Genomic DNA, 12,640 nt, shown 5'->3' with positions numbered 1-12,640 from the left:
GTGATTTTAACGAGGCTAACTCAGAGTGACGGAGCCGCTGTTGCCGGAGCTGTGGACGCATGTGTTTGGTCTGTCACTGCCCCGGATCCCCCAGGGATTTCATTCGGCTTTTTCATTTTTATTGTAGTCACAGCCTGTGTGCGGAGGCGCACCAGGAAGCCTGCTGCGTCTCGCCACCTTCACCGCTGACGTGTCCTCTGTCGCCGCTCTGCATTCATTCAGGGGCCCCTGGATCAAACTGATGTTTGCTGCACGGACAGGTTCTTCTAAATCCTTCGCTCCAGCACATTACCAATTGATGCATTTTTGAAGTTGACTTGCCCACACACACACACACACACACCAACATGTGGACGCTGACTGGCTGGACCTGCCCTGTCACTTTTTGTTCTGATCAAACCTGGCATGAAGCTACAGGCTTCTTTGTACCGCAGCGCCGAGCCATCCATAAATAAAACATCACCCGCTGTTATTTTCAACATGACACACTTTTATTTGATTTTTTTTTAAAAAGCCACTTTAAAAAAAAAATATATATATATATATATATATACATAACTTGATCTCAAACTTATAAGGGCGGAGCAGAACTGACGTCAGAAACATTTCGCAGCCGAGAGACAATATATTAAAGAAAAGAACACATGTAAATTTATGGAACTTTTATTGGATCGCTTCTCTGAGAAAAGTATATTGGAGGAAAAAAATTAAATGAGCTGTCAGGGATGTATTGAGTGACTCAGACTGTCTTGGCTCACGTTGCAAAGAAAGTAAGATGATGGCACAAACGCATGCTATTTTTATAAAAACAAATATCCACTCTACAAAGAGTTTTTAAAAAGGGAGATAAAAGGGACGAAAAACTCTCCAGTCTGTGGGCCTTTGTGAGCAGGAGGAACGTGATTATTCAGAGCCACGGTGATGTGTCACAATGGTGTTGTTCTCTAACCCATTCACGTTCAGCACACTTCCTCAGAGTAATTTGGAGCCAAGGGGAGTCACGGCTGAAGACTCATTTTGATACAATAAAATACAATTTGGGTGCAAAAAGAACAGAGCGAGATTGTGTCTCAGACATCCAAGCGCGGCTTGAATTTTATTAAACTGCTGAGGCAAAATTTTTGACTTTTTGGTCAATACTCTTTTAATCTGCTTGAAGAATTTAATCCCTTGGGGAAAAAAAAGGAAAAGAAAAAGTCCACGGACAAATTTATGTTGGAGTCACAGAGTTTCTTTTTAAGACCAGTGGCCCATCTGATATGGCTGAAAATCCCCTTTACATGAAATTGGCAATTCTGAGAGCCAAGACAAATTTTTCAGAGGAGATAACAGGTCCAGGGTAACCTCAACTGTCCCCGTCACACCTTCTCTTTTCATTTACATCACTGAATCATGACGTTTTAAGAGCCATTTATCTAATTTAACTCAGTGTCTGGGCCCCTTTAACACAATGTCACACGTGTCACACTCGATGTGGCACGTCTCCATCCAGCGGCGTTATTCTCAGAGCAAGCTCAGCTCTTTGGGTGTCCGTGAGCAGACGCGGCACCTTGAATCTCAAAGAAGCCTTCGACATCGGGGGGGGGGGATAAATGTGCCTTCAGTTTAAATCCGTTCACATCGGTGTCAGAAGACTTTAACAGAGTTCTTAAAACTGTCAGTCGTTAATGAGGCAGTTTTTATGAAAAAAAAAAAAGTGATGATTTGAACTCCCTTGGATTGACAGTGAAATATCACAAACGTTTATGAACATCCATTGAGTTGAGTGAAGCTGCTTGGCCTTAGGGGTAAATACATCATCACACTCAATGGCCACTTCATTAGGTAAAATGTCCAACTGCTTGTTAACACATAGAGCTAATCAGCCAGTCACGTGACAGCAGCTCAGTGCGTTTAGGCTGAAGATGAAAGTGAGCATCAGCATGAGGACGGAAGGGGAGTTGAGTGATTTTGAAAACGATGAACATAGTTGTTGTTGTTGTTGTTGTTGTTGTCAGGTCTGAGTGTTTGGGGGATTTGCATACACATTGTCCCGATAGGGTTTACAGAGAATGGCTCCAAAAGTGAAAATATCCAATGGTCACTAGGTTTGAATGGAAGAGTCCTTTGTTGTTGATGTCAGGGGTCAGAGGTCAGAATGGACAGACTGAAAAACAGGAGTAGTTCGTTTTATTTTTGATGAAACTTCCTGAGAAAAAAAGCGGGACGAGAAAAAAACAAATACCTCATCACGGTACCCTTCTATGGGAGCAAACCCAAGACAGATATAGAGTGTTAATTTCCAGAAAGTTCATAAAGTCTGGCCAACCGTTACTGATATAAAAATAGTAGTGAGGTGTATTTGGCAAGAACAACAACATCCTCAACAAACAGTTCTGGAACCGCAACCTTGATTAAAGTTACCCAGTCCTCGGCTGTAGGTCTGTGAAGCATGGCCTGCTTTGCCGTCCATCCTTCACTCTTTAAACTAGCACATTTTCAGACTCTGCTCACTCTGACATCCAGGTGGTTGGCTGATCAACAGTGTTTATATTTGCACTCCTCTCTTCTTTTGTGACTAGCTTTTTTTTTTTTTTGGTTGCTTCTACTAAATGAAAGAATGCAATGTACTTCTGGGGAAACGAAGAAGCATTTTTCATTTATCTATTTTTTGATTTTTATTTTTTAAAAACTGTCTGCATTTCGTGACCTTGCAAGTTCTGACTCCTCTGATTCCAACAGCTTTGTGTGGCTTGACTTTCTATGTATCTTTACTTGCCAAGCAGCAGGGGGAAAAAAGGGTGTGATTCTAGGATGCTTCTAAAATGCAAAGCCATGTCAACACGCGCAGGGGGAAAAACAGCTTCGGCTGTCACTGCAAAGGCTCCATTGTGCGACGGGGAAGCCAAAGGGTAGCTGGTGGGACTGGGAAAATAAAATGAAAACTCACAACAAATCACTGAAATTTGACGGCTCGGGATGTCAACACAGCGCATCGCAGAGAATTTACAACGACACATTGGAACAGTGTTTTGATGGTGGCTTGCAAGATCATATAAAAGTCGCTGGTTTAAACTTAACTTTAGACAAGACCTACAATGACTTCCAACATTAGAAAGGTGTTCACAGCAACGACGCACACACACACACACACACACACACACACTTCGACAAAATACGGTTTCTTTTTATATTGAGACAACAACAAAAAAGTGATAAAAACTGTCAAAGCTGAGAGGGCAACAGCTGAGATTTGTTCCATGGTTCAACTCTTGGTCGTGAGCAAACACAACCAAATGTTGTTTCCCTGAGTGTTTCCCACTCGGAGCCATATACACAAATTGTGCTAATCTGTCTCCGGCTTCAAACGGCCTTGCCATTTCCATTCGTGTGGCAGTGCATCATGGGAGGACAGCGTCCGTTAGCACTCGTTCAAACGCAAGTGAATTCACCGAGCGTGCCGTTATCGATGAGCGCGCTTTTATTTGTGGACTTTATCCTACCGAAAGAGGGTTTGTTTGCACCGGGAGGCGTTCTTTTGTTTTTGTGGAGCCTGTGCGGGTAGCTGCAGCTGCAGACGTGGATTTCAGCACCACGGACAGAGCTGTCAGGAGCTCCACTCCCTCCCACCCCCCCTCTCGCCTCACCTCGCTTTGCGCCGACAGACAGCGCGTTGCGCCGCTACAGCAGCTCCCCTCCAGCAGCTCCCCTCCAGCAGCTCCCCTCCAGCAGCTGCTGGGGATTAAGTAGAATGCTCATGGACACTTAAGCAAGGTAAATGCTTACTGTCAGTGGTTGAACCAGAGGGCTTGACTCCGAGCCCTCTGCTTGAGAGATTGGATACTTCTCTCTGGCCCGGTATGGACCGACTGTTTGTTTGTTTGTTTGTTTGTTTTTATTTTTTTCGACGAGGCACGAGAAAGAAAGAAGGTTACTGTTTATCATATTTGTTCTACGGTGGGTCCAAGTTGGCCGTATTACCATAAAACATGCTTGATATGTGTCTGCAGCTTCCCCCAGGGACGGCACCCCGCTGACCAGTAATACCATTAATATTATTATTTTTTTATCTTGCCTCTGCTCTCGTGTAATTACCCTGGTCCCTGAGGGGGAAACCTTCCTCCTTGACAATACCCTTCGTCTGTCTTGACTCCAAGCCCACAATGTCACACACACACACACACACACACACACACAGACACACACACGTACACAGAAACCACACGCATAAACAAACAAAGATCCCTATTAACAGCTGGGCTTCTGCCAACCTGTGTTTGTGCTGCTGCTGATAATGTTGCGCCAGTATATTTGTCACGCCGCAGCTCCCCTGTTCCAGAGGGGGCAGCGGCTGTGCCAGGCGCGCAACCGGCGCCACACACGCACACATATGAGGCAAATGCAACCGTCTGGTCGTTAAACCAAACAATCAAACACCCGAAGAATAATAATAAAAACTACACACAGATGAATGTATCCGCCCAAGACGAGAATCCGCGGAAGAGAACCTGTTGATAGGCAAAACAATGAGTGTGGCAAATGTCGAGAGCAGCTGGAGTGATGCGCCAGATGGATGTATCTCTTAGCCGCGCCTAATTTCCCATTCGTATTTCTCCATTCGTGTCTAATTAGGAATGGCCCTTCCCGCCGACTCATTATCAGTGTTTGACCTTTTGCTTTCGCCTGTTTGAGGAGCTGAGCAGCACTCCACGGGTGGTCGGCGAGCGATAGTGACTGGTCATTTGGCTGCGTGCACGCTGATTAAATAAGATAGGCCCCGCCGCGCACCGAGACCGGCCTGTTGTCCCCGGAGGACCGAGTCAACACGGGCTGCCTCCACATGAAGGAACTTGGACAACAGTGTAGCTTCCACAAGCCCAACAGGAACAAGGAGACGCAGCCAGATCAAACAGTCCCGGTGCTTACTGGGGACCGCACCCTCTCCCCGCTTCCCCCAACCCTGCCTCCCTTAAAAAAAAATTCTCTTTCGCATGAATTAATAATGCCACTTCAAACAAATGCAAATTTATCGCGCTGTGTCCTCTCCTGCTCTGACAAATGCTTAGGTGTGTAGGCAGAACCCGCTCAATTCTCTCGAGATCCCGGATGCCAGCGCCAAAGCGAGAGACTCTTCTGGCCTTTCGCGCCCGTTAAGTTTCACCGAGCATTAGCATAATGCATATTGATCCGTCAGACCCTGCGAAACAGCGCGTTCTGTCTGGTTGCATTAATTTAAGTATTTAAGTGTATCTTTGTTTTGCGCGCACATATAGGCAAAAGACATCGGCGGAGAAAGGGAGAGACACGCACACACACGCGCCCATACAAAGGTTGGCAGGCAAGTGGGTTTGGTGCGTCTTTCATAAACTGTATCTGTGTGTGGGCTGCCGCGGAATGCATAAAATATTATTATCTCAACAACTCGAGGTTGTGGAGGAGTTAGTTCAGGAAGGGGTGGGAGAGGAGGCCAGGGGATGCGCAGCGCTCGGGCAGCTGACAGCTGTGTGCGCGTACGTGTGCGTGGGAGTCTTCCAAACTGAAGTGGGAGTCGCCGGCGTTTGAAATGCAATGAGGTGCGTTTGAAAGGCGCTCCCGTCACAGGTAAGCAGGCGAGCAGGAGCAAGGAGTGTACGCTGATAAAAGGAGGAGAGGAGCAGCGCCCATGCTTTGGGGTGGCATTTGGTATCTGTGGGCTTTTTGCACAGGCCGAGGGAAGCACTCAACACTACACAGACTTAAACACAAAAGCCCCCTGAAACATGCACATACACTTTGATCCGTAAGGGAGCAATCCTTAGATTTTAGGGGGTCCAAAGCAAAAAGCCTTTCTTTTTTTTCCCCCTTGGTTTGGGGACCAAAGAGTGTGTGCAAGAGATGTCCACTGGTGCAGAACAAAGACTTGATTCCATTGTTCAAGGTGATAGAGGGGTGCTCTGAGTTCCCTGTGAATCCTGGACGCATAAGGATATGTCTCCATTTCTGCCTCATGTGCCTTTTGGTTGCGATGACGTCCCATCGCTGTATCGTTCTGTGTCCTCTGTAGTGAGACATTGACATGCAATGTCACACTGCTCATGCTTAAAAAATACCACTTTCTTCAAAATAAATAAATAAATAAAAATCCCCCGCACGGTTTATGCGTGTGGATTTTCTTGTGGATTTTTATTAATGTCATGCCCTTTCAGGGATGCGACTAATTATGTGAGGTGCAGCTTGAAGGAGGATGTGTCAGGGATGTGAGGTTATAAAGCTGTTTCATCTGTCAACACATCAAAACTGGTTCACAGCCCTCCCTCATCACGACTCTCGCTGTTAGAGCTTAATCAATAGATACCTTTCCGTGCTTGCCTCTCTTCTCCGCTTATTTCTTTCGTCAGGAGAGGAACTGAAGACAGGTTTGTAAGAGGTAAGACACTGGGACTGCTGTCGTGCATTCCCCCCGCCCCCCTTTTTTTTGGACACATTATGTCACCCTTTATAGAACTTCCAAAAACACTTTTCTTCACTTACTCTCTCCAAAAACTAGCCAAGCACTATCTACTGCAGTTGAACCCCCCCCCCCCCCACTAATTTAAAAAGAAAATACTGGATTCGTAACCGCAGGTTCACGGGTCTGGAAGGTGTAATTTCGCTTGGAGAAAATGTGAAATGAAATCTCTGAGAATTTATAGTTGTGGTGCATGTGCATCCGAAAGGTCAAAGCTTTGTCTTTAAAAGGAAAAAAAAAAAGATTTCAATAAATAGTAGGCTCGGTGTGCTGTGAGAAAATCAAGTTGTATGGCTGACTGGGTGGAGGAAGAGTTAACCCTGGAGATCAGGCATCCACGGCGAAAGCAGAATGAAACGGTAAAGCCTGTGCAGCCGGTAAGCATTGTTGACAGCACTGATCCGAGATCCCTCATTACCGAATAGGAGAAGCCCCTTTAGCAACATCACCCTCGGGACTGACGAATCAGGCAGAGGGATATAAGCAGTGCAGGAGAAAGAGAAATTAGTTGGTGGGAGGGGGAAAAAAAGGAAGGATAGGGAAGTCTTTAGAAGAATATATGGGCTGCAGGAAGCGAGAAACACAGAAGGAAAAAAAAGGATGCTGAGCAGGGACTAGAAGCGAGAGATTAGAGGACAGTTGTTGGTTTTTAGTTACAGCATGCAAATGTTCCCTTTTATATGTCTGAGGAAGGATTGATCACCTGCCAGCTGATCCCAGTGTAGGTGGAGTTAAGAGGAGATAAACTATGTCGGCTTTGCCGTATGGATGTACGAGGGCCCGAGTGTTGCTCATGGAAACTGCCTCCAGCTGTGAAACCAAGTGGTGCGGGATACTTATAAATCCTATATCACTGCTCAAAGCTTGAAGCGGCATTAAGGGCGCAGGTGGAGCCGCCCCTCGAACCGTGACACTGCTTAATGTGCAACTCAGCTGCAGGAGTCACACACCCAACAAGTTACATCTGACCTGGGAAAAAAGGGGGGATATCTGGACGGCTCCGGCATCAGAGTTGTTCACACAAGACTCCGCTTTAGCATTCACAGTGGCAGCGGTAGCTTTCTCTTTGCTCTCACGACGCTTTTACGGAGTACAACCTCTAAATCCACATTGCCGCTCCCTATTCCGCCCAATACACTCCGCAGCTCATCCTCCAAATAGGGCAGGAATAATTGAATCAGTCGACAGCCTCGTGGTCTTCCAATTTGTTTCCCCTGACATTTCTTTTTTAAACTATTTAATTAGGTTATGCAATTTTATTGCAATTTGCATTATAATCTGATGTCATCAGGTAGAACAACTGCCATTATGTCTGAGATGCACTCTAACCAGCGCAGTAGAGCATCTACAGCTCTAATGATGTTTGTTATCCAATAAAATGTTGACTGTGTCTGCTCTGCAAACTTAACTTACCGTGACATGGCTCCACGTTGGGTGTCTCACAAAAACAAAAACAACCCGCTCTCATCTTTTTATTCAACTCTCGCCTTCTGTTTGCCTGGCTTTTTTTTCGGGAATAATAAGCTCGATCTATGTCTAACTTGTATCAAGGCCGGTGCTCTTCCCCTCTCCACATCTATTATCTCTCCTCCACAGGCCATGATCATAAAAAAAAGAATCACAGTAAAAAAAAAATAAAAAAAAACTGTGACATTTCAAACCTCTGCATTGAGCTGGTTGTCAAAGAGATGTCTCAGCGAGATCTGTGGAGCAGAGGAGCAGCTGCTCTTTTAAGAGAGTGTTATCCAGCTACTGGAGGTGTACTGTGCCCGCCATTAGGGCTCTGTGGGCAAACGTGGCGCTGCACAAGCACAAAGCTCTCCAACATGGGCAGACACTCTCAGCAACCCTGGATGCTTGTAGACCTATGATCAAAATCCATTACAATTTCCTGCAGCCACCGGTCCAAGAGGCAGCCCGGCAGCCACATATTGAGCACATCCACATGACAAATTCACTCGCAATCTATGCCAATGTGGAGCACAATTTTATTACCAATAAGTAAAAGGCTTTCTTCCCTTCACAGCTCCCTTGAATCATCTAAATCTACTCACAGCAATTTGCTGGACTTCAGAGAGACCCAGTGATGAAATTGATGGAAAGTGCCAGAACCTATTGTTGATGAAAGATAGATACTGCTGTACTCGTGTTGGGGATACAACGAGACAGGCGGAGAGGCAGAGACTGACGCAGCTGTCAAAATGGTTGTTTGTAGCCCCGTGTGTGCTATGCTTAAGGGAAATAATAAACTGCATCATTAGAACCCCTGTCATTCACACGTTGTTTGTACCGGCTACAGTACAGACTGGCTGTAAGAAACATAACATATGCAGCACACAGAAAATAAGTGCAAGGGTTAGATACATTATTTGACTAATGGAGCAAAAGAAAAAGAAAAAGCCAGGAGAATATAATTTTTAAGCCAAGCTCACCACAGCAATATATTAATGTCAGCTTTTATACATTTTTTGTGCACAACAGTAAACAACAGTAAATAGTGGGCCTTTTTTTCTTCTTCTTCTTCTTATTATACTGGCACGACAGCTCTCATCTTCATATATATATACATATTCCTAATGAGAAATCAACAGCACACAGTATGTTTATTAACACCAAGCACACCCTAGATGCAGTTAGTTCACCGACTGTGCGGTTCTTTTGTTTACGTTGTTGTATGACTTAGAATGTACAATAAAGTTAAATGTGTACCTTTATAGATTAATCACAAATAGTGTTGACTCATACATTTAAAAAACAATAACCTATTGAATACATTAGGGTAAGTTATATACTTGGTGTATTTGAATGTTTGACAACAGTGCAACTCGTGCATTCGGGTGATATGTCCCACAATTCATTGCTTGTTGTTGGCCTCGCATTAGCTCGCAATATTTGTGCTTGTGGTCGTGTTTGCTTTTGGTCATGACTGGGAGTAAGTTCCAAAATGTTTACATCTGTACAAAATATTTAACAGTTTGACTCCATGAGTATACGAAGTGCGTTCACTCTCGGTAAGCAAAAAAGCGTGCAATGGCTCCCGTGTGGTTGCTAGGAGTAGCATTTGTCAGCTGTGTTAGCATTTGTTAGCTAGCAAGTGCACTCCTGGCTACGACAGCACCTTTTGAATAGACACTGACATCGAGCTCTTTCTTAATTTGACAGCCGATTAATGAACATTCCCTTCAAAAAAACATCATGCATCATCATCCCACTGACCTACCCTTTTAATTTGCTGGCTTAATTACCGACACCATTACAGTTTATTTTATTTCATTTTATTATTTTTTTAATGTGAATTTCAAATAGACACTATTTTAATGTGAGTATATTTTGTCTTGGTTAGTCGTACCATATGTGAGCTATCTTGTGAGTAATTATTTTTGGTGTCGGTTCAGGTGGTTTTTGACTTTTCGTGTGTGTGTGTGTGTGTGTGTGTGTGTGTGTTTCATGTTCCTCACACCGTTATCATTTGCAAATGTGCAGCGAAACAGGGTTGCCGTGCAGAATAATTAAAATCCCATTAAATCTGGTGTGTGATTTGTTAATGAGTCAGCATTCCGGTACGGGTCCACGGCGGCGGAGCCATATGGCAACACCTGAATGAGTGATCCTGGCAGACGACCTCCTGACGAGGCAGCGGAGAGCCGGGGCCGTGTGTTCGTGCCCGTAGCCGCCGGTCTGTGCCACACCCCCTTCTCATCGGTGCGGTGGTACGATCCGGGTACGCTGTTATAGCGGCGCCGAGCTTCCCACCAGCAACAGCAGCAGCAGAAGCAGGAGCAGCAGCAGCCGTCAGCTTCCTCTCGGGTTCAACTGCGGCTAAACGCGCCTCGCCAGGCTCCCTGTCACCGCGGCGGCGCTGGCTCGCCTTGCCTCGCCTCGCCTCGCCCGCAGAGACTCGTCCTCCCGCCCTCCCTTCCTCCCGCCGCCCCCCCTCCTTCCCACTCAGCACCGTCGTCCTCTGTCGGCATTCGAGACTGGGGCTTCATCAGCATCAGCACCACCGCCGCGCCGCCGTCTTCCTCCTCCCTCCTCAGCAGCACCGAACGGGGAGAACTGTCTCCTCCACGCGATCCCTCCCTCCTCCTTCTCCCCCTTCTTTTTTCTTTCTTCCGCGGGACCACCTCATCTTCTTCAGTCCTCTTCGTTCGTGCCGAGAGGGATTGCACACACACACAGTGAGCCACAGCCAGTCAGCCCGCCAGCCAACCAGTCAGTCCAGTCCAGCATTTCGCAGGCTTCCCTTCCATAGGATGGAGTCGGAGTGAAGGAATGGCTTTACGTCGGCAAGGTAAGCAAGCGCTCACGTTCGCTTCTGGCCTTCACTGGGTTTAGTGGGCTGGCGGTTCTGGACTGTAATCCGCCCCGTGTGTATGTGTTTGTGTGTGTGTGTGTAGATGTGCGCGCGCGCGCGGACGGTGATGTGACAGCGCAAGTTTAACGGGACGCGGTTATGATCAGCTGTTGGGATGTGCGGCGGTAGCGTGGCCCACGGTGCGTGTCTGCGTGTGCTCATGTGGAGGGCTGCTGCTGCTGCTGCTGCTGCTGGTGGTGGTGGTGGTGGGGTGCAGATTGAGAGAAGGGCAGAGCGTGTGTGAAAATGAAGAAGCCTCCCACCCAACCACCCCCTCCTTAAACGAAACAGAAGGGGACGCAGACGTGGGGTTTTGACAGTCGAACATACGGGCGGGAACTGTGTCGTGTAGCCAGGCAGGCAGGCAGGCAGGCAGGCAGCCCTTGCTGCTGCTGCTGCTGCTGCGCCTCAGCCTTGAGTTGTTTTGCTCCACTCGCAGCCTCGGTCCACTCCATCAACATCAGCGCTAAGGTGGCTTAATGATGCCAGCAGGGCCACTGGAGATCCAGTGTGTGTACGGTGGTGGTGGTGGTATGGATGTCACCGACGTGTGCCTTCTGTCGCCCGCCGTCACTGGGCACCCCCCCCCCCCACCCCCAACCCCCGGCCCCCCTTTCACCCCATCACTCCCAACCCCCTTACCTCCTTACCTAACCCTAACCCCCGGGGTGAGACGTCGCTACAACAGGTCCAACGCCAGTCACGCCGGGACCAGCCTGAAGTGAGCGACATCTGTGTGCTTTGCACCTCATGCGTGAACTTCTGCATCACCCCCCCCCCCCCCACCCCCCACCCCCACCCCCCTTCCTCCTTCCACCGGCAGCCTGTGCGTTTTACTTTTTGGTTTTTTTTTAAGCCGAACCTATTGAACTGCGAGATATTGGCATCCAACAACCAGTTCGGAAAGAGGGAGGAGGGTGAAATAAAATTCACATCAGCCAGTGCGTTTGGATTAATCATAATTATCGAGAAGGCAGGGACAAAAATTGCAGCGAAATAGATATGCTCCAATAGATTTCAATTAGACCACCTCACTCCACTCTCTGTCTCACAGTCGATTATTAATAATTGCTGGGGCAAAGCAGCGGCTGCGTATCTCCAATGAATAAATAATTGAATGAGCAAAACAACTCAATAGATAACATTAATATAACGAATGTTCCAGGATGATCGGTCTTGTCTGTGCTCCCTCAAAAAGATGCGCCCGCCCCCGCCATCGTGCACGTTGGTGGTGGGGTATGGACTGCTAGAGGGGCTATATAAGTATACCTTACATTCTAAAATGCAAATGCACTGTAATCAGACACTACGATTCGTCGATAGGTCTCATGCACAGAACTAATGCACTGCTCCCGCAGCCACGCTACGCATCTTCCCGCGAGCCGTATTGACATATCTATTGTTTCCCCCTGCTAGGAGTACCTGTGCGCCACCGTTTACTGTAAGAGCCAAGGACGAACGAAAAAGCCCAGAGCCACAACACAACAACTTTGTGCTCTTGAATATTCCGCCGCCGCGTCACCGGCTCACCTGCTCAATTTTTTCCCCTGCCTGCGCCATATTGATAGTGATGATAAAAATGAAGCAGCTCTCTCTTCGCTCGTTGTGATTAATAGAGAGCAGCTGTCCGCGGAGGTTGGATGATACACAATCACAATCAGGCACACACGCACACACACACACACACACACACACACACACACAGATATACACACACACAAACTCTCCCTGCTGAGTCTCCCCCCCCCCCCCCTCCCACAGTTGTGCACAAACATACACAGTCCACAGTCAGGGATGATGCATGGCAGCTGGGGAGGCTG

General features: G+C 47.2%; 2 protein-coding genes across 2 annotated transcripts in view; both read left to right on the top strand.

Annotated features, from left to right (window-relative positions):
• The window catches only part of asb12a (ankyrin repeat and SOCS box-containing 12a), a 321,968-nt gene that overhangs the window by 138,337 nt on the left and 170,991 nt on the right, over positions 1-12,640 (top strand). The gene's annotated exons all lie outside the window — the stretch shown is intronic.
• Positions 9,940-12,640, top strand: part of tenm1 (teneurin transmembrane protein 1) — a 196,597-nt gene continuing 193,896 nt past the window's right edge. The window contains exon 1 of the mRNA XM_076043360.1: positions 9,940-10,757. The gene's annotated coding sequence lies outside the window, so the exon portion shown is untranslated. The remainder of the gene's footprint in view (positions 10,758-12,640) is intronic.

The sequence above is a fragment of the Nelusetta ayraudi genome, unplaced genomic scaffold (genome assembly GCF_046127955.1).
Source record: "Nelusetta ayraudi isolate G7.1 ecotype Tasmania unplaced genomic scaffold, CSIRO-AGI_Nayr_v1 ptg000075l, whole genome shotgun sequence".
NCBI classification, from domain to species: Eukaryota; Metazoa; Chordata; class Actinopteri; order Tetraodontiformes; family Monacanthidae; genus Nelusetta; species Nelusetta ayraudi.
The sequence above is the reverse complement of the archived record's forward strand: the minus strand, read 5'-3'. Positions and strand labels throughout refer to the sequence as shown.